At 44.1% G+C, this 25209-nt stretch overlaps 1 long non-coding RNA gene across 1 annotated transcript; it reads right to left on the bottom strand.

Moving 5' to 3' along the window:
- Positions 1–135: 135 nt before the first annotated feature.
- Positions 136–22960, bottom strand: LOC117529311. The gene is made up of 4 exons (XR_004565987.1): positions 22948–22960; positions 4549–4559; positions 2486–2491; positions 136–403 (listed from the first exon to the last, which is right to left on the bottom strand). It is a non-coding gene; the product is annotated as an uncharacterized LOC117529311 (long non-coding RNA).
- Positions 22961–25209: the final 2249 nt, after the last annotated feature.

Here is a 25209-nt window from a genome sequence, read left to right as displayed (position 1 = left end):
AACTATTCCATTTATCAATCCTTTTATTTCAACCAATAACTTGCATCATTTTTTTTAACTGAAATTGGAGTAAATTTAACTTCTGACCCCTGTACAAACTGAAACTGACCTTTGCCACCATTTTTGCTGTTTTTACCCCATAACTCCAGAACAATCCATCATAGATAGTCCAAACTATACCTTTTTGGAATTATGATCAGACAAATAATGTAGTATAGTTTTCAACATGATTGAAGCATTTTTACATTCTGACCTCTAATTCTTCGCTGGCTACAGCTAATACCCTATGATGGTTATCATACATTTTTGTGTAGGCCATGGTACACTGAGGCTGGATTCTAAGTGTCGTTTCATCACCTTGCGTAGTACCAATTAAGTCAAAATTTGATAACTGGCTCATAGACTAGTTTCTATATCACTGAGATGGTTATACACTGGGAAGGCTAAACGCATGGAGATGATCTGCTTATTATTAAAGGTAGATCATTTCAATGTCAAACACATTGTTCCGGGAACCAGAACCTCTTGAAACTGACAACAGTCCGACATACATGGTGAAGAGTAGCGCCACCTGAAGGACACCCATCATGACACCCATCATGACAATTTTTTGTTAGCTGTGTAGTTTTAGAGTTTTAGTTTCTCAATTTCAAATTTTTTTTTTTTGTTTTTTGAATTATGTAGTGCCAAATCACAACAGAGTTGCCTCAAGGCGCTCCACACAAGTAAGGTATAACCTTACAAACCCCCAGCGCAGCAGTGGTAAGGAAAAACTCCCTCTGAGGAAGAAACCTCAAGCAGACCAGACTCAAAGGGGTGACCCTCTGCTTGGGCCATGGTACAGACACAAATTACAGAATTACATATATATATATATATATATATATATATATATATACACGATGTAAACATTAGAAGGTAAGGTGCACGGTCCTGGATGGTATGTACATTGCAGAATAACTGATTATATACATTATTAAAAATGATAAATATTGCACATTATGGGTGGAATGTTGCACATTATCGTCGATGTATGCGGGAATTCAGAATGGTTACCGCTTTGGGAAAGAAACTGTTTTTGAGTCTGAAAGACAAGAAATGCAGTATAATTTGTCAGCATTAAACAAGGAAAAACAGGAAATACTAAGGTGATCGCTGGCCACTCGCCCTAAGCTTCACTAAAAGACCCAGAATATAGGTAAAGTTGAGGCCATGGCACTCTGTTTCCTAATAAAATGAATTAAAAGTAAAAAGTGTAGAACTATACTATGCCAGTATCCTAGCTATACGAAAGGGAAAATAAGTGCGTCTTAAGTCTGGACTTGAAAGTCTCGACAGAATCTGACTGTTTTATTGACACAGAGATCATTCCACAGAACAGGAGGACTATAAGAGAAGGCTCTATGACCCGCAGAATTATTATTCACCCAAGGGACACAAAGTAGTCCTGCACCCTGAGCCATAGACAGGATGGGACGACTCTTTGCTATATTTCGCAGGTGGAAGAAAGCAGTCCCCCTAATATTTCTAATGTGGAGGTCAAAGGACAATGTAGAATCAAAAATTACCCCAAGGTTCCTCACTTTGTCAGTTTGCTGTAGACGTGTCCATAAAAAATCAGAGGGATATGTGTTGGGAAAGTGTAGTGACACGGACCCACAACAGGGGGCGTAAATGAACGGACAATGAAAGAGTTGAATATGAACACTTTACTGTTGTGAATGAGCACAACCACAATACAGAGGAATGTGAAATTTTGCAAATAGTCAATCACAAGGGTGACGTGTGGGCAGGCTCGAGGATAGAAGATGTCTGTCCTGAGAAGAACCGGAACCACACGATTTCCTCCGCCACCGAACCCGGAGAATACTGGAGCCTCCAAGTCCCGAGTCCCCAGGTGGCCACCGTCTCCGAATGTCGGATCTGGTACTGCTGGCAAGGAGCAGAGACAATAAGATGTGGGTGTGTGCACACCCAGTAACAACAGGGATGGAGATTCCACCTCCACCTCTAACACACACTCGTGCAGCTCCTGTCTCAAACACTTATCTGGTGGGGGTGTAAAGCGAAGCTGTCGCCGGTCACACCAATCGCCAGATAGAGCACTCCGCAGGAAAACAGCTGCAAAAACGAGTTTACTAAACACAGTCAGTGATACGGCTGAGAGTATTACCTTTACAGGTCGACGATATCTCGGCAATGAGGTGGAGATGACGTCCGGGTTTTATGGAGTGAGATGATGTAGTGTAGATGGGTGACAGCTGTCACCCCCGGCTGTGTCCGTGGCGGCAGCGCCCTCTCGTGCCTGAAGCCCGCACTTCAGGCAGGGCGCCCTCTGGTGGTGGGCCAGCAGTACCTCCTCTTCTGGCGGCCCACACAACAATATGCTTTGCAAACGTAATACCCATTACTACATTGAATGATGTTGAAATTGAGGATGGCCCAATGGTTGTTCCAGCAGTATCAACATTTTAGTGTCTGCTACCTACAACTCACGTGGAATGTTTCAAACCTAAACCTACTTCTAGGCATCTTACATATGCTACTCTGGAATCACCCCAAACCCAAACAGTCCAACTGTCAACCCCACTGAAGTCCTTAGTCTGGGTCTCATTAACACAAGTTCACCATCCTCAAAATCATTGTTGATTAATTATCTAATTATTAGATAATTAGATATGACACTTAGATATGATTGGGTTATGTGAAACCTGGCTTAAACCTATACCCTTAACAAAAAATAGTACTGATAAGTATATAAAAAGTAAACTGGAAGTATACTTGAAACATACTTGTATGTACTACTTTTTGGTAAGAGTACAGCTGTCCTCCCCTTAAATGAGGCCTGCCCACCAGCATATAATTTAGTCACATCCCTCATGATGCGAAGCAAGGCGGGGGTGTTGCTTATAAGTCTAGGTTTATCTTGTGAGCTGTTGGGGGTCACAAATATACTCGTTTGAGCAACTGATTCTCCGCTTTGCTCAGGGTATTACACATTGCCAAGGTCAGAAGATGAAAAATCAGCTGTATTACTTTGTCCTTATATATAGGCCTCCTGGCCCATATTCTGAATTCTTAAATGAATTTAGTGTGTTCATCTCTAACTTGTCAGCTAGTGCAGATAACATTCTGATCATTGGTGACATTAACATTCATATAAATAAGCCTTTTGATCCTCTCTGCAAATCATTTATGGAAACTGGATGCATTAGGATTTTGGCAATGCATTCAGGACTCGAAGCACAGTAGTGGAAATACCCTGGATTTGGTTCTCGCACGTGGTATTGCTGTCACAAATATTGACATCATGCCTCTTACATCAGTGGTCTGATCATTCACTTACGTTTACAGTATCACTGCTGTTTAGTGGAACAACAACCTTATATATCACTACGGCGATGCATCAACTCCTCAACTAATACTGAACTCAAAGCTAGACTGCCTGATGTCTTAGCTTCACATTTGGCAAATACCCAATCAGTAGATAGTCTTGTGGATAGTTTAAACTCAGTGCTCAAAACTACACTCGACATGATTGCGCCACCTTTGTTAAAACCGCGCCCCCCCCAAAACAGTCACCTTGGTTCAATGATTACTTGCGTGACCTCAAGCATAAGGCTTGAGGTCTAGAATGGAAATGGCATAGTTCAGAATTAGAAGTATTCAACCTTGTGTGGCATGATGCTATCTTAGACAATAAGCATGCATTACTGGCTACAAAGCGGACCTATTACTCTGATTTGATCAAAGCATAACTCAGTTTTTGTTCGACACGGTGGCAACACTTATTCATGGGCAACCAACTGTAGTTCGCTCTCCTTTTATAGCACAAGATTTCCTGGATTACTTTGAGAAGAAAATAGACATTCGGTTAAACATATCCCAGCATGCCTTAACCCACAGCCACTACACCCTGCTATTGAGGTGGGTGCCATTACTGAGGTATTACCTAGATTTACAGAATTTGAGAGTATCTCTCTAGGCATGCTGACGAAACTTGTAACATCAACAAAAAGCAAAGCTTGTTTATTTGATCCTATACCAACAAAACTGTTTAAGGACCTGTGGCCCACTCTTGGGCTGACGGTGCTGGAAATAATCTTCCTTTAACTTCTGGATCTGTTCCTAAATGTTTCAAATCTGCAGTGATTAAACCATTACTTAAGAAATCTAATCTTGACCCTAGTGTATTGAAAAACTATTGGCTGATATCAAATCTATAATTTTGCTCTAACATTCTGGAAAAAGTGGTGTCACGGCAGCTCATTGACTATCTTACTGAGAATAATCTTTTTGAGCCACTGCAGTCTGCTTTTAGAAAATATCATTCCACAGAGACGGCTCTCACTAAATTGGTGAATGATCTTCTGCTTGCAATGGATTTGAAAACCACTATGGTTCTTGTGCTGTTAGATCTCATTGCTGCATTTGATACCGTGGATCATCATATTCTACTTGACAGGCTGGAAAATCATTTTGGGATTACTGGGAGTGCCCTTGCATTGCTGACGTCATACTTGACCAGTCGTTCTCACTCTTTTGTACAGTAACACTACCTCTAACCTTAGTGACATGAAATTTGGGGTTCCACAGGGATCCATCTTAGGCCCCCTGCTTTTCTCCTTTTATATAGCACCCCTTGGACACATTGCGGGGTTTTGGGATTACCTTTCACTGCTATGCTGCTGATACTCACTTATACATGCCGATAACTGCTGGTAATCTCATCCACATAAAATCCTTAGAAGATTGCTTTGCATCAGTGAGAAGCTGGATGTCTAGAAACTTCCTACATTTAAACTGATAAGACTGAAATGATGGTTCTTGGTCCAGTGAGACATCGGCATGAGTTTGACCACTTAACGCTTAATCTGGGCTTGTGTGTGCTGTTAAATATGGATTTTCTCACTTATTTTTTTTTCCCCCACAGCTGTAACTTTTAAAACAATAGCCATTGCTTCCACAATCAACCTGCATATAATAAAATTTTAAAAATTTACTTTAAAATGCATATTGTCTTGGTTAACCAAGGAAAAGACATTTTCCCAAGAGGCTTATTTTGCCAACAAATCATACCATTTGGAGCAGAATTTTATACATTGGAATAAAAGGAACATGACTTATGCAAAGTGACCAAGATAACTGAAACTTTGAGGAATTATTGTACACAGACTGAAGTATTTGCTGGACCTTTGTGTAGGATTTATTACAAATTTTTTTTTTTTTTTTTTTTTTTTTGGGTGTTGGTGTCACCATGTAATCTAGGGCTGGGTGTTCATCTTTTGTACAGTTGACTCACTAGGTTCAAATAGTAATTTACTAGTGCATCTGTTCAATGGCACAAATGATTTTGTACTGATATAATCCCCACAGTTTGAGTTCACTGTGAAAAGCTGGAGGATTTGCGTTCATGGTCTATGGTTGTTTCAAGTGGTAACCATGGTTTGACATCTGATGCAAAAATCAGGGATGACTCAAGTCCAAGGATAAGAGTAAACTAAGGGGGCTTGAAACTAATATGGTTCCTTCTAGAATGGATGAACCAAACCCCTGGCTTTACCATATTGCGAGGAATTGCACAAGACCATACATCCCCACCTCCTGAAATGACCCATCAGTTTCAGACAGATTATGAAAAATATTATGAATTTAAGTTACTTTTCATGGACATGTCTGGTGGATAAAGGACGCACAGACACTCATGTTGAGTCCTTTAATTACATTCCTACCAAGAGAAACGCCTCTGGAGTTGCTGGTTAGCTTGTCTTCTTCCTGTGAGTACCGGTATGTGTAGAATGTTTGTATTTCTTGTCAGGTCCTGGACGTAAGAAGGTAAAGAATGTGACTCCGGGTCAACGTACCGGTGTCAAGCATGACAGCGCAACTGAAAGTCTGTCTCCAATGGCCTGGGAGTTGGATCAAAATGACAGCGGACATCCTGCGTGTAATGTGACGGGACAATAGCTTCATACGGTCCCTGAAGTGAAACAAGTTCCTACTTCTGCATCGCCATCTGCTGTCCTGCAGAACACCACCAGCTCAGGCCTGAAAGACTGAACTTCAGATTCTTTTTTTTTTTTTATTTTTTTTAATTAAACATGTTTCTCACTCTGAGCTGTTTTCTCCCCCCCCACGCTCTGAAAGTTGGCTAATTTTCATGGTTAAAATTTCATTTACACTAAATCTTGTGCTGTTCAGGAAAGGTAGAACTACTACACGTGTTGTAAGTGTGCCATCACTCGATGGTTGGAAGTGCTTCTGAACATGACGTGTAGGCGACTCACCGGTCCTCTGTATTTCAGTTTTAACCTTCATTTTTACCTTGGCGTGTCCACCGAAGAGAAGGGGCAGTAATTCTAGATTACACATTCCTCTGTGATATGGATTTTATTCCAAATGTTAGTGTCACACTTTAGAAGCTCCCGACTCTTCATTCATGATAGAATTTTATGAACTGTTTCATGAGTATGATCCACTAATCAACTTATTAAAGTCATCTGACCTGCGGGGGGGTGGGAGTCCACGCTTCAGGGCAACCATCAGAGCTAACTACTTTGTAAAGAAATGGGCCCACTCTGGGGTGGCGGCAGCTCAATCATTTACAGTCTGCCCGTGAGTCTTGTATCCTCCTGTTTGTTTTCCTGTTGCCAAATAACTGCTGCTTCACGACTTTTGTGTTTAGCCTGTTTATGACTTTCCTCCCTGGTATGTTGCGTTTGCCCCTCAGTCACCCGGCACACTGGTTGTCCTGTGTGTTAACTTACTGTCTAGAATTGAAACCCCTGTTCATTCTCAATTTCTAAGATGTGTTACCAAGAGATACAGACCAAAATGCAGTTGGAGTTATCTGAGCAACTCCTGCTTCAGTTTGGATAAGCAAACAAGCTTCTGCTTATATAAATAACATACGTTAGGGTTGGTACAACACACTTATCTCCCGATGATCATGGTTCTTAAGAAACGTGATTCTACAAGTAGTGCTGTGGGCTATCATGCTGTGACTTTGCTTTGTAACATCTGACACCAGGAACTGCATCTTCCACAAGTGAATTTTAAAAAGTCTTAAGAATAAATGCTGCAATACTGTATCACTTTCCACTTGAAATAGCTGAATTTAAGTGATGTGAATCTCAGCCTATTCTTCTGTTTGTACTGGTGTTAACACACTGTTAATCCAACACTAGAATTACTTGTTGGCCTCCGTAACTACAGCTGGGGTAGACTGGGTACATAGTTACAACCTTTGTATGACCAGTAATCCAATATAATACGCAGACCTTCAGTATGCCATTGTGGAGTATCTCTGAACATTTGCGCATACAGTAAAGTGAACTTCATGAAGATCTTAGTTTTGTTGGAAAATGTTGGTCAACATGTCTTCCCACTTGGTACCAGGACTTCAGGCTACCACATCAAAGCTGGCGACGTTTGAGAATTTCTGCCTGATGGTGGACCTCCAGCTGCATGGCAGGGATTCCCCGTTTAACGCCCTGATATGATTCTGGTCGCCGATTAAATTCACTGTCCAGGCTGTTTAATGCTAAAATCATGGCGGATTAAAAAAAAAAAAAAAATTCACATCAGCGGCAGTCAAGTTTTATTACATGAAAGTGCGTTAGCTCTGGTACCAACTGTTTAAAGTCTGTGTCATGTCAGATGACTGGCCAAGCTGATTTCTGGCTGGGTGGAAATCTAGTTCAGTAGGAGAGGGGGCAGGAGGATCTTTCCTTTTCTATACCTGCTTATTTAGGGGGTTAGGGGGAACTGGGACCTTCTTGGTGTGAGGCCACCGGGCTGCCAGCAGAAAGATCTGCCAGACCCAATGAAATATGATCTCAAAGTATTCTTTAAAGAGTTAAGGCAATATTTTTTGGTTAAAGCCCTTGAATTAAAACAGAAAGCTGACACTACAAGCACATCTGGATTGCGGTGTTCCCTCTGTGTCAGGGCAGGGAGAGTTACTGCCCCAAGTGCAGGAGTTCGTGTCTTGAGCTCTTATGAGCAGGGATACGATTGTGCATGAAGTTGATAGATGAATAATTGCTGCTTCTGAGGTCCTGTGGACACTTTAGCTATTTCTAATATTGTGGTAGTTGGGAAGGTCGTTGCGCACAAACAAATCCATGAACCTTGATGGGTCATTAGCCTGGGCTGATCAGTGATGGCTGAGAAATCCCAGACGATTGGGGTCTGAGGACCTGTGGCTGCCTTCACAGCTGTCGGGTTACAAACCATCGCCTCCTCCATCTGATGCGCCACTGAGCACTTCTTGTTTCAACAGACCCTGTTAACCGTGTTGTGTTCAGGGTTCCTTCTGGGCTTTCATGGTTACTGTAGTGACCACGGGACACACAAGGTCCCAACTGTATTTCACCCCAACAAGGACCCTGACACCCCAGTTTACAATGTATAACTGTGTACATTATATAGACGAATGTAGAGATACTGCATTTATTTCATTTGATTATTTTTGGCTATTTGTGTTGACAAAATTTTATTCTAAGCTTTAAGTTTTGATAAAGAAATGAAATATGACTGCTGTTTGTTCTCAAGTTGTTCGTGATCTGCTTAAAAAACAAATCTGAGATTTTTGTCATCCGCCAAGGGTTGATGAGGACTCAAAATAACAGATATGCTATTCACATTGTGACACAGACTTTACCTGGATCCACGTTCCACAACGCAATACAGTAATTGCATACTGATCCAGAATGGACCGACTGATCAAGATGTAATCTGATATTTACTTCACAAGTTGAAACAAAACCACGTCTTCCTGATCTTGGTTTTACATCATGATGTATCTGTGAAGTAGTTTTGATGTCAATCTTAAAAGTGTACAAAGTGAAATCCTGATCCAGAATCTGGATCTGGATCCAGATTACCTCCAGAATGTAATGGAGTCTTCCAAGGCCTAACACCAATGTGTGGTGAAAATCTGTTAAGTAGTTTTGAGGTAATCATCAAAATATGAAAAACTGAAGCGTGCAAATTTTACATCTTGATCCAGATTCCGGATCACCTCCACAATTCAGTGGAATCTTCCATGGTCTAATATCGATCTGTGGTGCAAATTTCATCAAAATCTGTGCAGTAGTTTTGACGTAATCCTTAAGCCTATAAAGTGAAATCCTGAGCCAGAATCCACATCCGGAACTGGATTACCTCCAATCTTCAGTGGAGTCTTCCATGGCCTAAAATCTATTTATGGTGAAAATTTCATCAAAATCCATGAAGTAGTTTTGATGTAATCCTTCTAACAGTGACAGACAATAATTAAACAGAAATTACAGATATTACATAACAATAAACAATGGGTGTTGATAATTACATTCTGGTCTCACGTGCCATTCCAACTCATTATAGAAACTTTACATAATTTATTACCACCCTTGAAAAATGTTAGCTACCTATTTTATAAACACAACCCAATCATGTGTTGCCTGTGGATCCTCACGGGCAACACGCTAGTAAATCAATGATTTATTATTGTTCAGTGAAGCCAGGTAAGACAGAGTTTTAGGGCCACATTGAATTTCTTTTTTTTTTTTCTTTTTTTTTTTGGACTTCGAGAATAAAGTCGTAATATTACGAGAAAAAAGTCGTAATATTACAAGAATAAAGTCGAAATATCATGTTATGACTTTATTCTTGTAATACTACGACTTTATTCTTGTAACATTATGAATTTATTCTCGTAATATTATGACTTTATTCTCGGAAAATTACGACTTTATTCTCGTAATATTACGACTTTATTCTCGAAGTCTAAAAAAAATAATAAATTCAATGTGGCCCTAAAACGCTACTGTAGCCAGGAGATACTCAAAAGCAGGTACTAAACGGCAGACCCAGAATAGTTGACAGATGATAAACTGACGGGATGATTGACAGAACAGCATCTTACTATGCCCCCTACCTCCCAAGCTCCATGTATTGATAGCCAATCTCAATATATTGATAATCAATCTCAAGCTAATGTAATAAAATGTTATCATACAAAGCAGAAAGCGCCCCGCCCCCCATAGCAGATCGCCATATTGGAAAATTTACCCTCACTAACACTAGATGGCACCACACAAGCTCCCGTTCTACCATTCTGTCGCTGTTCTGTCAAGAGTTTGGGGCTTCTAATGCCGACCTATAGTGGCTAAATAACTTGATTATTTTAATGGTGAGGCCTGATCATCTCATCAGTACTTGTTTTGGGTGTAATATGAGCAAAAACTACCCATTCTGCCAAATTACCAGTTGTTCCGGTTCCATTCTGCCTATAGTTCCGGCAATTAGTAGCTTCCATACTCAAATGATATTCAAGGTTTACTCAACAATGCTCAAAGATGAAAAACAATGAAAACCAGGACATTTTCATCACTTTCTAAAAAGGAAAATCAGGATGGCCAGGACAGGATGTGAAAACAGGACATGTCCTGGGAAAGCAGGATGTTTGGTCACCCTATACATGGGCAGCTGGACCTGCAACTGCTAATACAGTAGTGTTCAAAATAATAGTAATGCTATGTGACTAAAAAGATTAATCCAGGTTTTGAGTATATTTCTTATTGTTACATGGGAAACAAGGTACCAGTAGATTCAGTAGATTCTCACAAATTCAACAAGACCAAGCATTCATGATATGCACACTCTTAAGGCTATGAAATTGGGCTATTAGTAAAAAAAAAAAAGTAGAAAAGCAGCTGTTCACAATAATAGTAGTGTGGCATTCGGTCAGTGAGTTCGTCAATTTTGTGGAACAAACAGGTGTGAATCAGGTGTCCCCTATTTAAGGATGAAGCCAGCACCTGTTGAACATGTTTTTCTCTTTGAAAGCCTGAGGAAAATGGGACGTTCAAGACATTGTTCAGAAGAACAGCGTAGTTTGATTAAAAAGTTGATTGGAGAGGGGAAAACTTATATGCAGGTGCAAAAAATTATAGGCTGTTCATCTACAATGATCTCCATTGCTTTAAAATGGACAAAAAGCCAGAGATGCGTGGAAGAAAATGGAAAACAACCATCAAAATGGATAGAAGAATAACCAGAATGGCAAAGGCTCACCCATTGAACAGCTCTAGGATGATCAAAGACAGTCTGGAGTTACCTGTAAGTGCTGTGACAGAAGACGCCTGTGTGAAGCTAATTTATTTGCAAGAATCCCCCACAAAGTCCCTCTGTTAAATAAAAGACGTGCAGAAGAGGTTACAATTTGCCAAAGAACACATCAACTGGCCTAAAGAGAAACGGAGGAATTTTTTGTGGACTGATGAGAGTAAAATTGTTCTTTTTGGGTCCAAGGGCCACAGATAGTTTGTGAGACGACCCCCAAACTCTGAATTCAAGCCACAGTTCACAGTGAAGCATGGTGGTGCAAGGATCATGATATGGGCATGTTTCTCCTCCTATGGTGTTTGGCCTATATATCGTATACCAGGTATCATGGATCAGTTTGGATATGTCAGAATACTTGAAGAGGTCATGTTGCCTTATGCTGAAGAGGACATGCCCTTGAAATGGGTGTTTCAACCAGACAATGACCCCAAGCACACTAGTAAAAGAGCAAAATCTTGGTTCCAAACCAACAAAATTAATGCCTCGCAGATGTGAAGAAATCATGAAAAACTGTGGTTATACAACTAAATACTAGTTTAGTGATTCACAGGACAGTGTTGCCACAGTTACTTTGATAAAGTAATCCAATTACTGATTACTCCTTGAAAAAGTAACTTAGTTACTTTACTGATTACTCAATTGTAAAAGTAACTAAGTTAGATTACTAGTTACTTTTTTAGTTACTTTCCCCAGCTGCCGACAACAACCCTCTACCACCTCAACATGACAGTGATACGTGTTTTGCCAAAACTCACTTTATAGTCACCCTTTCTTGACTTCAATGAAAATAAATACTTGTTTTATAAAAAGTAAAATAATCTTTCTTGACCTCATATTTAACTGTTGACAGCACTGTAACAGTAAAACGTGCATTTTCTAACCTACATTGTTTATAAATGTAACTATTAAATTCTAACATTTTTCTAACATTTAAATTCTCTATAAACATTTTACTTGTCAAAATTATTATTTTAAGTAGTAGTAGTAGTTGTAGTAAAAAAAAAAAAAAAGGCTTCAAAACTGGACCTTTAATCTAGGGGTGTTGTGGGGGGCACATCCCTGCCCCACGCCCCCATTCCATCTGGATTCGCCCCTGCTTTGGTGTTTGAGCATAAAGAATGGATAACATTTATTTATGCAGAAAACATGACCAGATTTACAGGTAAGAAAGTTTTATTGTGTTTTCACATCATGTGGTCCTCAGAAAGAGAGTTCAGGTGCATTTGAGTGGAAAATAGTGTTAGTTGTTGACGCATCGCGGAGGATCAGCTGTTTTTAACGAGCAGATACGGAGCGGCTCAGCTCAGAATTGTAAATAAAGGAGAAAAATAATGCACAAAAATGACAGTGCAGGTGTGCTGTTTTCACCGCGCTTTAAGAGGTGAGGACGAGTCGTAGCTGATGAAAAGCTCACAGCTCGCTTAAAGTGTGCAGTTCAGTCGAACCCTGACCTCCTGCCCACGGACCAAGTTTAATGCTGCTATCGACCCACAATGCAAAAATAATAGTAACGCACAGTGACTTGGAGAAGTAACTTTAATCTGATTACTCATTTGGAAAGATTAACGCGTTAGATTACTCGTTACTAAAAAAAAGTGGTCACGCTGTTGGGAAGGTGTCGTAGCACGGACCCACAACAGGGGGCGCTAATGAACGGACAATGAATAAGTCAAAAAGTAACAATTTAATGTTGTGACAACACACAACTAAATACACAAAATTTGCAAAGTCAATTAACACCAGGTGACGTGTGGGCAGGCTCGAAGATAGAAGACCCCCGACGAGAGAGAAGCCGCGTCCCACACGGCTTCCACCACCAACGGTCTGAAGAACACCGGAGCCGCCAAGTCCCGAGTCCCCAGGTGGCCTCTGTCTTCGGCTGTCGACCCTGGTACTGCTGGCAGAAAACAAGACAGGGTGGATGAGTGTGAGTCCGCACACTCAGTAATCCACAGTCTGCACACAGTTAGGAGGGAGCACCTCCACCTCCAATCACACACTCGTGCAGCTCCTGTTTAAACCACTTATCTGGTTTGGGGTGTGAGGCGAAGCCGTCGCTGTCACACCAAACGCCAATTCCACAGATAAGGACGAACACCACAGGATAACGGCTGCAAAAGAAGTTCAGGTTATCACTCAATGATATGAGTCCGCAGAGAAAATTACCTCTTCGGTAGTCGATTTCTCGGCGGGGAGGTGGAGTTGCAGTCCGGCTTATGTAGTGGTGTAGATGAGTGACAGCTGGTGCGATGAGTGATAGCTGTCACTTCTTCTGGGTCTGGCGCCCTCTCGTGCTTGGAGCCCGCACTCCAAGCAGGGCGCCCTCTGGTGGTGGTGGGCCAGCAGTACCTCCTCTTCGTTACTTACTAAGTAACGCGTTACCGGCATCACTGTCACAGGATTGCTAAAAAAGCAGTTTGAACATAATAATTTAGAGTTTGTAGCGTCAACAGCAGATGCTACTATTATTGTGAACACCCCGTTTTCTACTTTTTTTACTAACAGCCCAATTTCATAGCCTTAAGAGTGTGCATATCATGAATGCTTGGTCTTGTTGGATTTGTGAGAATCTACTGAATCTACTGGTACCTTGTTTCCCATGTAACAATAAGAAATATACTCAAAACCTGGATTAATCTTTTTAGTCACATAGCACTACTATTATTCTGAACACTACTGTATGTGCATTAGCATACTCTTGTCTATGCTTAGTAGAGAAGTGTTCCAGTAACAGGGCTCTTGGAAGTGATGTGAACTCATGTTGGCCAATGGCTTCTTTGAGATCGACTTCTGGTTGTGGTAGAGACACAATCAACATATGTGCAAAAAGTGATCGATCATCCTTCATCTCTGCCACCAGATCAGCTAGCTTCGGTTAGACTGCTTTACCGATGCTTTTCCATATCTTCAGTTGAACCTTTGCCATGAGCCCAGAGACTGATCTCATACTTTGGCAATACTCTCTGCAACAAAAGCTTCATACCTCTGCTGACCAATACCATCTTGGTTGGAAACATCTTTCTGCACTTCAGGTGAAATTACCACTGACTCCAAATTCACCTTTTTATTTAAACTAAAACAGAAAATCAAAACAAATTATCAAGTTCAACTTGAATATTTTTCTCTAATCTTGGCTATTTTTTTTATATTTTTATATAAATTATCAAATTAATACTCAGTACATACTCAAACATGATGGGACCCTTTTCATTGACTTGGAAAATATAGTTTTAGTAATCAAAATTGTGATCCTGTGCAAACTGCAATCCAAAACAGTTTAAATGATTGAATTTTGAGGTGGCCATTTTAAAAATTGGTTGACTTTGGCACAAAACACAGTGATAAAATAGCAACATGTTTTTTTTTTAGTTCTTAGGAACCATAGAATCATAATTATTCATACTACCTAAGATTAACAAGCATTCCCCACGACTACCAACTTTCATAACATTGGCCCCTTCCACTATAAATTTCCTGGCAGTGTTTCCACCTAAACTGAACCTCAGCATTTTCCTTTTCCAGTCAGCTTGGTATACTTACTTGGTGTACTTGGTTGGGTTATCTCTCTCACCAGAATGGCTGGATCTCAGATGCTCTTTGAAGGTAGGGAGAGTTGGTGCGCATACTATGTCATCAGTCAGGCTGTTCCAGTCGTTTGTTACTCTTATAGAAAAAAGTTTTTTCCTATCTGTCTTAGAATATTGCTTCCCTTAGCAACAAGTAGTATACTTAAAGTTCATTTTATTAAGTATGCTTCAGTATATAGCAAGTATACTACAGACCGTGTACTGTATACTAGAAAGTACACAAATGTAATACTTTTTCAGACTAAATTGGAACATTTCAAGTTTATAAAAGTAAATTTTAAAGTTCGTTTTAAGTTTGCAAAAGTACACTCTAAAGTATAGCAGTACACTCATCTATATACTATCAATGTACTTGGTATATCCCTCTTGTATGCTTAAAGTATACCACACGTACACTTATCAATGTACTTGATATATCCCTCTCCTATGCTTAAAGTATACCACGAGTGCACTTATCGATATACTGCCATTGTACTAGTTGTATACTTTGAGTCCCTACTTTTAGTTTATTATCGTATACTTAAAGTATACTGTTATACATATTGGTTATTTCACTATTTTTACCTTTTATACTTTAATTTTGCTTGGCATATTACTTGTAGCTTACTATTTATATACTGAAAATATATTCCTTAAAGTATTCTTAAAGTTTACTCATACTGTATGTACACAAGAGTGTGATGCATTTAAAAAAAATCACAAGACTGAATGTTGAAAACATTTTTGATTTGATATATTATTTGATTATTTGATATATGTTTGATATATTTTCAAACATTTCAAAAACAAAGACCTATGAAATTAAGTCCTTCCTTTGTGGAGAAAATTTAAGGAAAAGTGCATGTAAAATGTAAACATAATGGTCTCTCAAAGATCAAGTCCTTATTTGTAAAAATGTAAACATAGTGTCTTCAACTGAGAACTCAAGTCCTTCCTTGTCAAAAAAGGTAAAAGAAAAGTGCGAACCTTTGGAACCAAAAATAAATTGTTGGGAAAGTGTCAGTACACGGACCCACAACAGGGGGCGCAAATGAACGGACAATGAAGAAAGTCAAATAAGGCTTTACTGTTGTGAACATGCACAACAAATACAACAAATCACAATTTCGGTCTCAAGTTAAATTCCAACGGTGTCGTGTGGGCAGGCTTGACGATAGGAGACGTCTGTCCAAGACGAACCGGAACCACCCGATTTCCTCTGCCACCGAACCCCGGGAATACTGGAACCGCCAAGTCCCGAACTCCCAGGTGGTCTCTGCCTCCGCTCGTCGGATCCGGTACTGCTGGCGAGGAACAGACACAGTCAGACGTGGGTGCGGCTGCACCCAACAACACGTGGGGTGGAAAACACCACCTCCACCTCTAATCAGAAAACAACACTGTCTAGTAACTAGGATACTTATCGAATACGTTCCTTTCACAAATGATGAAGGGCTGGCTGAGTTCGTTACCTCCTTGGTAGAGCGATATCTCGGCAAATGAGGTGGAGATGCCGTCCTGCTGATATACCTCCTCAGTGATTGGGATCAGCTGTCTCCAGTGATAGATGACAGCTGTCAACCTGGCTGCTCCCGTAAGGCGGCAGCGCCCTCCGGTGCCTGGAGCCCGCACTCCAGGCAGGGCGCCCTCTAGTGGTGGTGGGCCAGCAGTACCTCCTCTTCAGCGGCCCACACAACAGGACCCCCCCCTCAACGGGCGCCTCCTGGCGCACGACCGGGTTTGTCAGGGTGGCGACGGTAGAAGTCGGCCAGGAGGGCCGGGTCCAGGATGAAGCCCTTCTTCACCCAGGAGCGTTCTTCGGGGCCGTACCCCTCCCAGTCCACCAGATACTGAAAACCCCGGCCCATCCGTCGGACGACGAGGAGCCGGCGTACGGTCCAAGCCGGCCCTCCGTCGATGATCCGGGCAGGAGGTGGCGCCGGACCCGGAGTGCAGAGGGGTGAGGTGTGATGGGGTTTAATCCTGGATGAATCCGCAGTGAGGCCGGAAGCTGGAGCCTCACTGTGGCGGGATTGATGACCTTGACTATTTTGTACGGGCCGATGTATCGTTCTTGCAGTTTTGGGGAATCCACTTGAAGGGGAATGTCCTTGGTGGACAACCACACTTCCTGCCCAGGACGATACGTGGGAGCCGGGGCCCGCCGCCGGTCTGCATGGTTCTTCGCCCTCGTCCGGGCCCTCAACAAAGCAGAACAAGCAGCACGCCACACCCGACGGCACTTCCGTAGGTGGGCCTGGACCGAGGGCACACCGACCTCCCCCTCAACCACCGGAAACAACGGGGGTTGATACCCCAAGCACACCTCGAAAGGGGAGAGGCCGGTGGCTGATGACACTTAGCTGTTGTGGGCGTACTCGATCCAGGCCAGGTGGGTACTCCAGGCCGTCGGGTGCGCGGCTGTCACACAGCGTAGGGTCTGCTCCATCTCCTGGTTGGCCCGTTCTGCTTGTCCGTTGGTCTGGGGGTGATACCCGGACGAGAGACTGACCGTGGCCCCCAGTTCTCGGCAAAAGCTCCTCCAAACATGCGAGGAGAACTGGGGACCGCGATCAGAGACGATGTCTGATGGTATCCCATGCAGACGGACGACGTGGTAGACTAGGAGGTCCGCTGTCTCCTGGGCCGTTGGTAGCTTCGGGAGGGCCACGAAGTGGGCCGCCTTGGAGAATCGGTCCACTATCGTGAGGATGACAGTGTTTCCCTGGGACGGCGGAAGACCCGTGACAAAATCCAGGCCGATGTGAGACCAGGGGCGATGAGGCACGGGCAGCGGCTGCAGCAACCCCGATATCTTGCGGTGGTCGGCCTTGCCCCTGGCGCAGGTGGTACAGGCCTGGATGTAACCCTGGATGTCGGCCTCAAGGGACGCCCACCAGAAGCGCTGCCGGACGACTGCCACGGTTCTTCGCACCCCAGGATGACAGGAGAGCTTAGAACCGTGACAGAAGTCCAAAACTGCAGCCCTGGCTTCTGGTGGAACGTAAAGTTTGTTCTTCGGTCCGGTTCCGGGGTCCGGGTCTCGTGTCAGGGCCTCCCGGACGGTCTTCTCCACGTCCCAGGTGAGGGCGGCCACGATAGCGAACTCCGGGATGATGGGATCCGACGGCTCCGTTTTGACCTCTTCTTCATGTACCGGGGACAAAGCATCCGATCTTTGATTTTTGGTCCCGGGACGGTAGGTGATCCGGAAGTCAAAACGGCCGAAGAACAGTGACCAGCGGGCTTGCCTGGGATTCAGCCGCTTGGCGGTCCTGATATACTCCAGGTTCCGGTGGTCAGTGAAAACCGTGAATGGCACGGACGTTCCCTCCAACAGATGTCTCCACTCCTCAAGAGCCTCTTTCACCGCAAGGAGCTCTCGATTGCCGACGTCATAGTTCCGTTCGGCTGGGGTCAACCTGCGGGAAAAATAGGCACACGGGTGAAGGACCTTATCGGTCTTCCCGCTCTGGGACAGCACGGCTCCTATCCCTGAGTCCGAGGCGTCCACTTCAACCACTAACTGGCGACTAGGATCGGGCTGCACCAGAACAGGTGCAGACGAGAAGCGCCGTTTCAACTCCTTGAATGCGGCATCGCACCGATCCGACCAGGTGAAGGGGACTTTTGGTGAGGTCAGGGCTGTCAGGGGGCTAGCTACCTGACTGTAGCCCTTAATGAACCTCCTGTAGAAATTAGCAAAGCCTAGGAACTGTTGCAACTTCCTACGGCTTGTGGGTTGGGGCCAGTCTCTCACTGCCGCAACCTTGGCCGGATCAGGAGCGACGGAGTTGGAGGAGATGATGAACCCCAGGAAGGACAAAGAGGTGCGGTGGAACTCACACTTCTCGCCCTTCACAAACAGCCGGTTCTCCAACAACCGCTGCAGGACCTGACGTACATGCCGGACATGAGTCTCAGGATCCGGAGAAAAGATGAGTATATCGTCTAGATATACGAAGACGAACCGGTGCAGGAAATCCCGCAAGACATCATTAACTAATGCTTGGAACGTCGCGGGGGCGTTTGTGAGGCCGAACGGCATGACCAGGTACTCAAAGTGACCTAAGGGGGTGTTAAATGCCGTTTTCCACTCGTCTCCCTTCCGGATCCGAACCAGATGATACGCGTTTCTAAGATCGAGCTTGGTGAAAATTTGGGCTCCATGCAGGGGTGTGAACACCGAATCCAACAGGGGCAACGGGTCTCGGTTGTGAACCGTGATCTCGTTCAGCCCCCTATAATCAATGCATGGACGGAGTCCGCCGTCTTTTTTGCCCACAAAAAAGAAACCTGCGCCCATCGGGGAGGTGGAATTCCAGATCAACCCGGCAGCTAATGAGTCCCAGATGTAGGTCTCCATTGATTCGCGCTCAGGCCGGGAGAGGTTGTACAGCCTACTGGACGGAAACTCACTGCCCGGAACCAAATCAATGGCACAATCATACGGACGGTGGGGGGGAAGTGTGAGCGCCAGATCCTTGCTGAACACGTCGACAAGGTCGTGGTACTCCACCGGCACCGTCCCCAGATTGGGCGGGACTCTGACCTCCTCCTTAGCTTGGGAGCCGGGAGGAACCGAGGAACCTAAACACACCCAATGGCAGGTCTCGCTCCACTGAACCACTACCCCGGACGGCCAATCAATCCGGGGATTGTGCTTCAACATCCAGGGAAATCCTAAAACCACACGGGAGGTGGCCTGAGTCACAAAAAACTCGATCACCTCCCGGTGATTTCCCGACACCACCAGAGTTACAGGTGGTGTCTTATGCGTGATCGGAGGGAGTAGGGAGCCATCTAGTGCCCGAACCTGCACAGGCGAGGTAAGCGCCACCAGAGGGAGCCCTATCTCCCTAGCCCATCTGCTGTCCAGCAGATTCCCCTCAGAGCCCGTGTCCACCAGTGCTGGGGCCTTCAGGGTTACATCCTCATAAAGGATTGAAACGGAGTCGTGTGGCAATGTGGGTGTGTCCCACGTGAATGTCTCGGCCCACCCCTAGCCCAGTTTCTAGGGGCGGGCGTTGGAGTTTAACCGCTCGGGGCAGTCTCTCATATGGTGCTCTATTGCACCACAAACACAAGCTCCGTGGGCCCGTCTCCTCTGTGCATCTGGTGCCCTAAATGTTGCCCTACTCGTGTCCATAGCTTCGTCAGCAGGGGGAGCTGTGGCCCCACGGAGCACAGGGGCCGTGGAGCGTGGGGAAGGCGGAGCGCGGTCGGAACCGGAAGGGAGAGGGACGGCGCGTGCCCGGCCACGCTCTTCGTCTCGTTACCGCCGACGTTCTTCTAACCGGTTGTCTAACCGTATGACGAGATCGATGAGCCCATCTAAATCCCGCGGTTCGTCCTTAGCCACCAGGTGCTCCTTGAGAACCAAAGACAGTCCGTTTACAAAGGCGGCGCGGAGGGCAGTGCTATTCCAGCCGGACCTCGCAGCCGCAATGCGGAAGTCGACTGCATAGGCAGCTGCGCTCCGACGCCCCTGTCTCATTGACAGTAGCACGGTTGAAGCGGTCTCGCCCCTATTAGGGTGATCGAACACGGTTCTGAGCTCCCTTACAAACCCATCATATGTCAGAAGGAGCCGTGAATTCTGCTCCCAGAGCGCTGTAGCCCAAGCGCGTGCCTCACCGCGAAGCAGGTTTATAACATAAGCTACTTTACTAGCATCAGTCGCGTACATGACGGGACGCTGTGCGAAGACGAGCGAGCACTGCATCAGAAAATCCGCGCACGTCTCCGCACAGCCTCCGTACGGCTCTGGGGGGCTTATGTATGCTTCCGGGGAAGGTGGGAGAGGTCGTTGAACAACCAGTGGAACGTCTATGTTACGCACAGGGTCTACGGGAGGGAGAGCTGCAGCGGCGCCCGGAGGGCGCGCTTCCACCTGCGCGGCGAGAGCCTCCACCCTGCGGTTCAGGAGGACGTTCTGCTCGGTCATCAAATCTAACCGAGTCGTGAAAGCGGTGAGGATCCGCTGCAACTCACCGATTACCCCTCCTGCGGACGCCTGCGCGTCCTGTTCTTCCATTGGCCGTTCAACAGCCGGTTGACGCCCCTCGGGATCCATGACGTTGGCCGAGATATCCTGTTGGGAAAGTGTCAGTACACGGACCCACAACAGGGGGCGCAAATGAAGGGACAATGAAGAAAGTCAAACAACAACACTTTACTGTTGTGAACATGCACAACAAATACAACAAATCACAATTTCGGTCTCAAGTTAAATTCCAACGGTGTCGTGTGGGCAGGCTCGACGATAGGAGACGTCTGTCCAAGACGAACCGGAACCACCCGATTTCCTCTGCCACCGAACCCCGGGAATACTGGAACCGCCAAGTCCCGAACTCCCAGGTGGTCTCTGCCTCCGCTCGTCGGATCCGGTACTGCTGGCGAGGAACAGACACAGTCAGACGTGGGTGCGGCTGCACCCAACAACACGTGGGGTGGAAAACACCACCTCCACCTCTAATCAGAAAACAACACTGTCTAGTAACTAGGATACTTATCGAATACGTTCCTTTCACAAATGATGAAGGGCTGGCTGAGTTCGTTACCTCCTTGGTAGAGCGATATCTCGGCAAATGAGGTGGAGATGCCGTCCTGCTGATATACCTCCTCAGTGATTGGGATCAGCTGTCTCCAGTGATAGATGACAGCTGTCACCTTGGCTGCTCCCGTAAGGCGGCAGCGCCCTCCGGTGCCTGGAGCCCGCACTCCAGGCAGGGCGCCCTCTAGTGGTGGTGGGCGAGCAGTACCTCCTCTTCAGCGGCCCACACAACAATAAATAACTACATAGAAAAAAAATCTGTACTTTTATGACTTCTTTTCAGTTACTTGAGTCAATGGCTTGACTTAGTATATCTTGCTCCAAGTGCATAATAAGTGTTAATACTTTGTGGCAGAAACACATAAAAAGTATACTAAAGTATAAGTTTTAGTATTAAAGTATAAGTGTAAGTCTTAGTATTAATGTACTTAGACTTTTGTTTATACTTCTCAGTATAAGCAAAGTATACTTCACTATATTATTCTTAAGTATATAAAATATAGTTTATAAAAAGTCACCTTCAAGTATACTTCCTCAATTTTAATAAAAAAAATAAGTATACTCATAGTACATTTGAATAACTTATTTTTGCTAAGGGTTTGCTAGCTTGTATGAATTTCCTCTAAGTTGCCTATCTGGCTGGGCAATAAAATTGACTGTGGTCTGATTTACATACAACATGAGTGAAGTTGCAATAGATCCCATTTCCTTCTATGTTGTCTAAGTGATACCAGTTCAGATTTATCTATACAATATTTGAACCACCTCTGTACTGATTCTAGTGAAGATATGTCTTTGATTTGCCATGGGTTCATTGCTGGACACCAACATGGAACCCCTCTAAAATTGGTCTGACTAAACTTTTATACAATATATAGACTTTTTCCTTAGTAAGGTTGGTGAAACATCTGTGAATAAGGCCAATTCTCTGGTTTGCTTTTTTTTTTTTTGTGATTTCGATAATGTGTTTATCTGATTTTAAGGAATGTGAATGTTGCCTAGATCTTTTCGTTCTGTTACTCGTTTAAGGGCTACACTTAAGGTATAAATATATTCTAAACTCAGTTTGAGCTTAAGAACCACACACTTGGTAGCTTTGAACTTCAATAACCATTGGTTAGACCAGCAAGTCAATTCGTTTAGATCATCGTCAGTGCTCTTACTTTCGGTGTTCTGGCTCTTTCTTCACCTTATACTCTTTTTCGTATACTCGTTTGCACACATATGTATTATTTTGCCTTCACTTTGAATCCACTCTTGCACACTCCAACGCCAATAGGTGGCGGTAATACACCTCCAAGATGGATCACTAACCCAGAATACTCAAGAAGAAGAGTAGCGAGAAAGAAGAAGAAGAAGAAGAGAAAGGATATACATGCACATTAGCTCTCACTCTGTGTTTGCGTTTTGTTTTTTTCGTGAAAATCAAATAAATAATCGCTGTCAGTGGTGGAATTCGAACGAATAAAATTAGGGCGGTGTGTGCAGGTGAGATGAACTATTACGAGTTTGAAGCAGCTATGCGACGGACTGAAAGCTTCATGTGAGCTAAAACTAGCTTCCTAAATGTTTCTACTGAAGAAATGATACGATGAAATGTTTTGGCGGTTTTACACGTTATTGAAATGCTTTTGACATTAGCTGCAGGTTATATGGGCTAGCTGTGTCTGTCTTCTAAACTGCTGTTTGTACTCTTTACTCTGTAACTCTTACAGTTAGCATGCTGCTACACCTGACTGTGTGTTGAAATGATCAACAGCTTGTGTTCACAGTGTAAATATTACTGGCGGCAGGAAAAACGCATAAAACAAACAAAAAAACATGCATCACACTGTGACCTGAAGAGGTGTGTGTGTGTGTGTGTGTGTGTGTGTGTGTGTGTGTGTGTGTAAGTAAGTAAACACTGTTTTCTTACTTACACTGTTTACTTATTTGACAGTTTGACTACTTAATCAACACAATATGACCACTGACACACAGCAGGGACGTGTATAGACCCTGTGCAAATGACGTCACGAAACTTCCGTTCCGCCTTGTTGGGGGACAAACAAGACGCGCACACTAGTTAGCTGCAGATATTTGCGATAAAATGCCGAGTTTTGTGGTGTAATCGGCTGTAGTAATCGTAAGAACAGGGAAAGTAAACAGTTTCTTCAGGTTACCGGCAATTATCGAGCATCAAGGAGAAAATACGCGAGAACTGTCTTCAAAGAGGCGAGCAATCTGGCTAGCACGGATAGCTAGAAGTGACCTTACATCCGAGTCCAGTTTGGCCAATCTACGGATCTGTTCGGATCATTTCATTAAAGGTCAGTCTCCCTATTTAACTAGTGTGTTTCATGTACAGTATTTATTTCACTTATAAATCCTAGAATATGCAAAATTGTCATATCTACATGCAGTTGAGTAACCACACTGCGTGTGTGCGTGTGCTTTTTAATGTGTTTGGTGCTCGCTTTTTTCCGAGTGTTTAGCGCATGTGTGCTTTTAAATGTTTAGTGCGCGCTTTTTTCCGAGTGTTTGGCGCATGTGTGCGTGTGCTTTTAAATGTTTAGTGCGCGCTTTTTCCGAGTGTTTAGCGCATGTGTGCGTGTGCTTTTAAATGTTTGGTGCGCGCTTTTTTCCGAGTGTTTAGCGCATGTGTGCTTTTAAATGTTTAGTGCGCGCTTTTTTCGAGTGTTTAGCGCATGTGTGCTTTTAAATGTTTAGTGCGCGCTTTTTTCGAGTGTTTAGCGCATGTGTACGTGTGCTTTTAAATGTTTGGTGCGTGCTTTTTTCCGAGTGTTTAGCGCATGTGTGCGCGTGCTTTTAAATGTTTGGTGCGCGCTTTTTTCCGAGTGTTTGGCGCATGTGTGCGTGTGCTTTTAAATGTTTAGTGCGCGCTTTTTTCCGAGTGTTTGGCGCATGTGTGCGTGTGCTTTTAAATGTTTAGTGCGCGCTTTTTTCCGAGTGTTTGGCGCATGTGTGCGTGTGCTTTTAAATGTTTAGTGCGCGCTTTTTTCCGAGTGTTTGGCGCATGTGTGCGTGTGCTTTTAAATGTTTAGTGCGCGCTTTTTTCCGAGTGTTTGGCGCATGTGTGCGTGTGCTTTTAAATGTTTGGTGCGCGCTTTTTTCCGAGTGTTTGGCGCATGTGTGCGTGTGCTTTTAAATGTTTGGTGCGCGCTTTTTTCCAAGTGTTTGGCGCATGTGTGCGTGTGCTTTTAAATGTTTGGTGCGCGCTTTTTTCCAAGTGTTTGGCGCATGTGTGCGTGTGCTTTTAAATGTTTGGTGCGCGCTTTTTTCCAAGTGTTTGGCGCATGTGTGCGTGTGCTTTTAAATGTTTGGTGGCGCTTTTTTCCGAGTGTTTGGCGCGTGTGTGCGTGTGCTTTTTAATGTTTGGCGCGTGCTTTTTTCCTAGTATTTGGCGCGTGTGTGCGTGTGCTTTTTAATGTGTTTGGTGCGCGCTTTTTTTTCGAGTGATTTTCAACTTTTCTTTGTATGTAACTTTATCCTCCGCGCGTAAATTAGCTTGATATTCACTCTTTTCAACGCTTCTTTCTACATCGTCCGCGTCCTCCAACATGGCGGGGGGGGGGGGGGGCGGTACCCAGTGACGTTATTGCACAGGGTCTATAGGTTGCCACGGACTTTACATCGAGCGCCCTTTGGTGGCCATTTCTGGCCGATGAAAATATCAGAGATCTCAATACAAATACATGTAATTTGGTCACGTTTCAAAGGTGTTAGACTCGTCAATAAAGTCAGTTTAATGTACAGTGGTTCATTTCAGGTCAGCTTGGTGTATAAATCTCATCGTTTCAGGCAGTGAGAGCTGTCAGCTGTTAGACCCTGATTTCAATAGACAATCAATGCAGCCCAAGGTGGTTTTCATCAGGCAACCGGTCACGGAAGTACAAATTCTCGCCTTCAGATTGGCCACTTTGTCAGAAGTGACATGGCTCTACGGCAACTGATTAAAAATTGTGTGCCATACCA

The sequence above is a fragment of the Thalassophryne amazonica genome, chromosome 17 (assembly GCF_902500255.1).
Source record: "Thalassophryne amazonica chromosome 17, fThaAma1.1, whole genome shotgun sequence".
NCBI lineage: Eukaryota > Metazoa > Chordata > Actinopteri > Batrachoidiformes > Batrachoididae > Thalassophryne > Thalassophryne amazonica.
The sequence above is the reverse complement of the archived record's forward strand: the minus strand, read 5'-3'. Positions and strand labels throughout refer to the sequence as shown.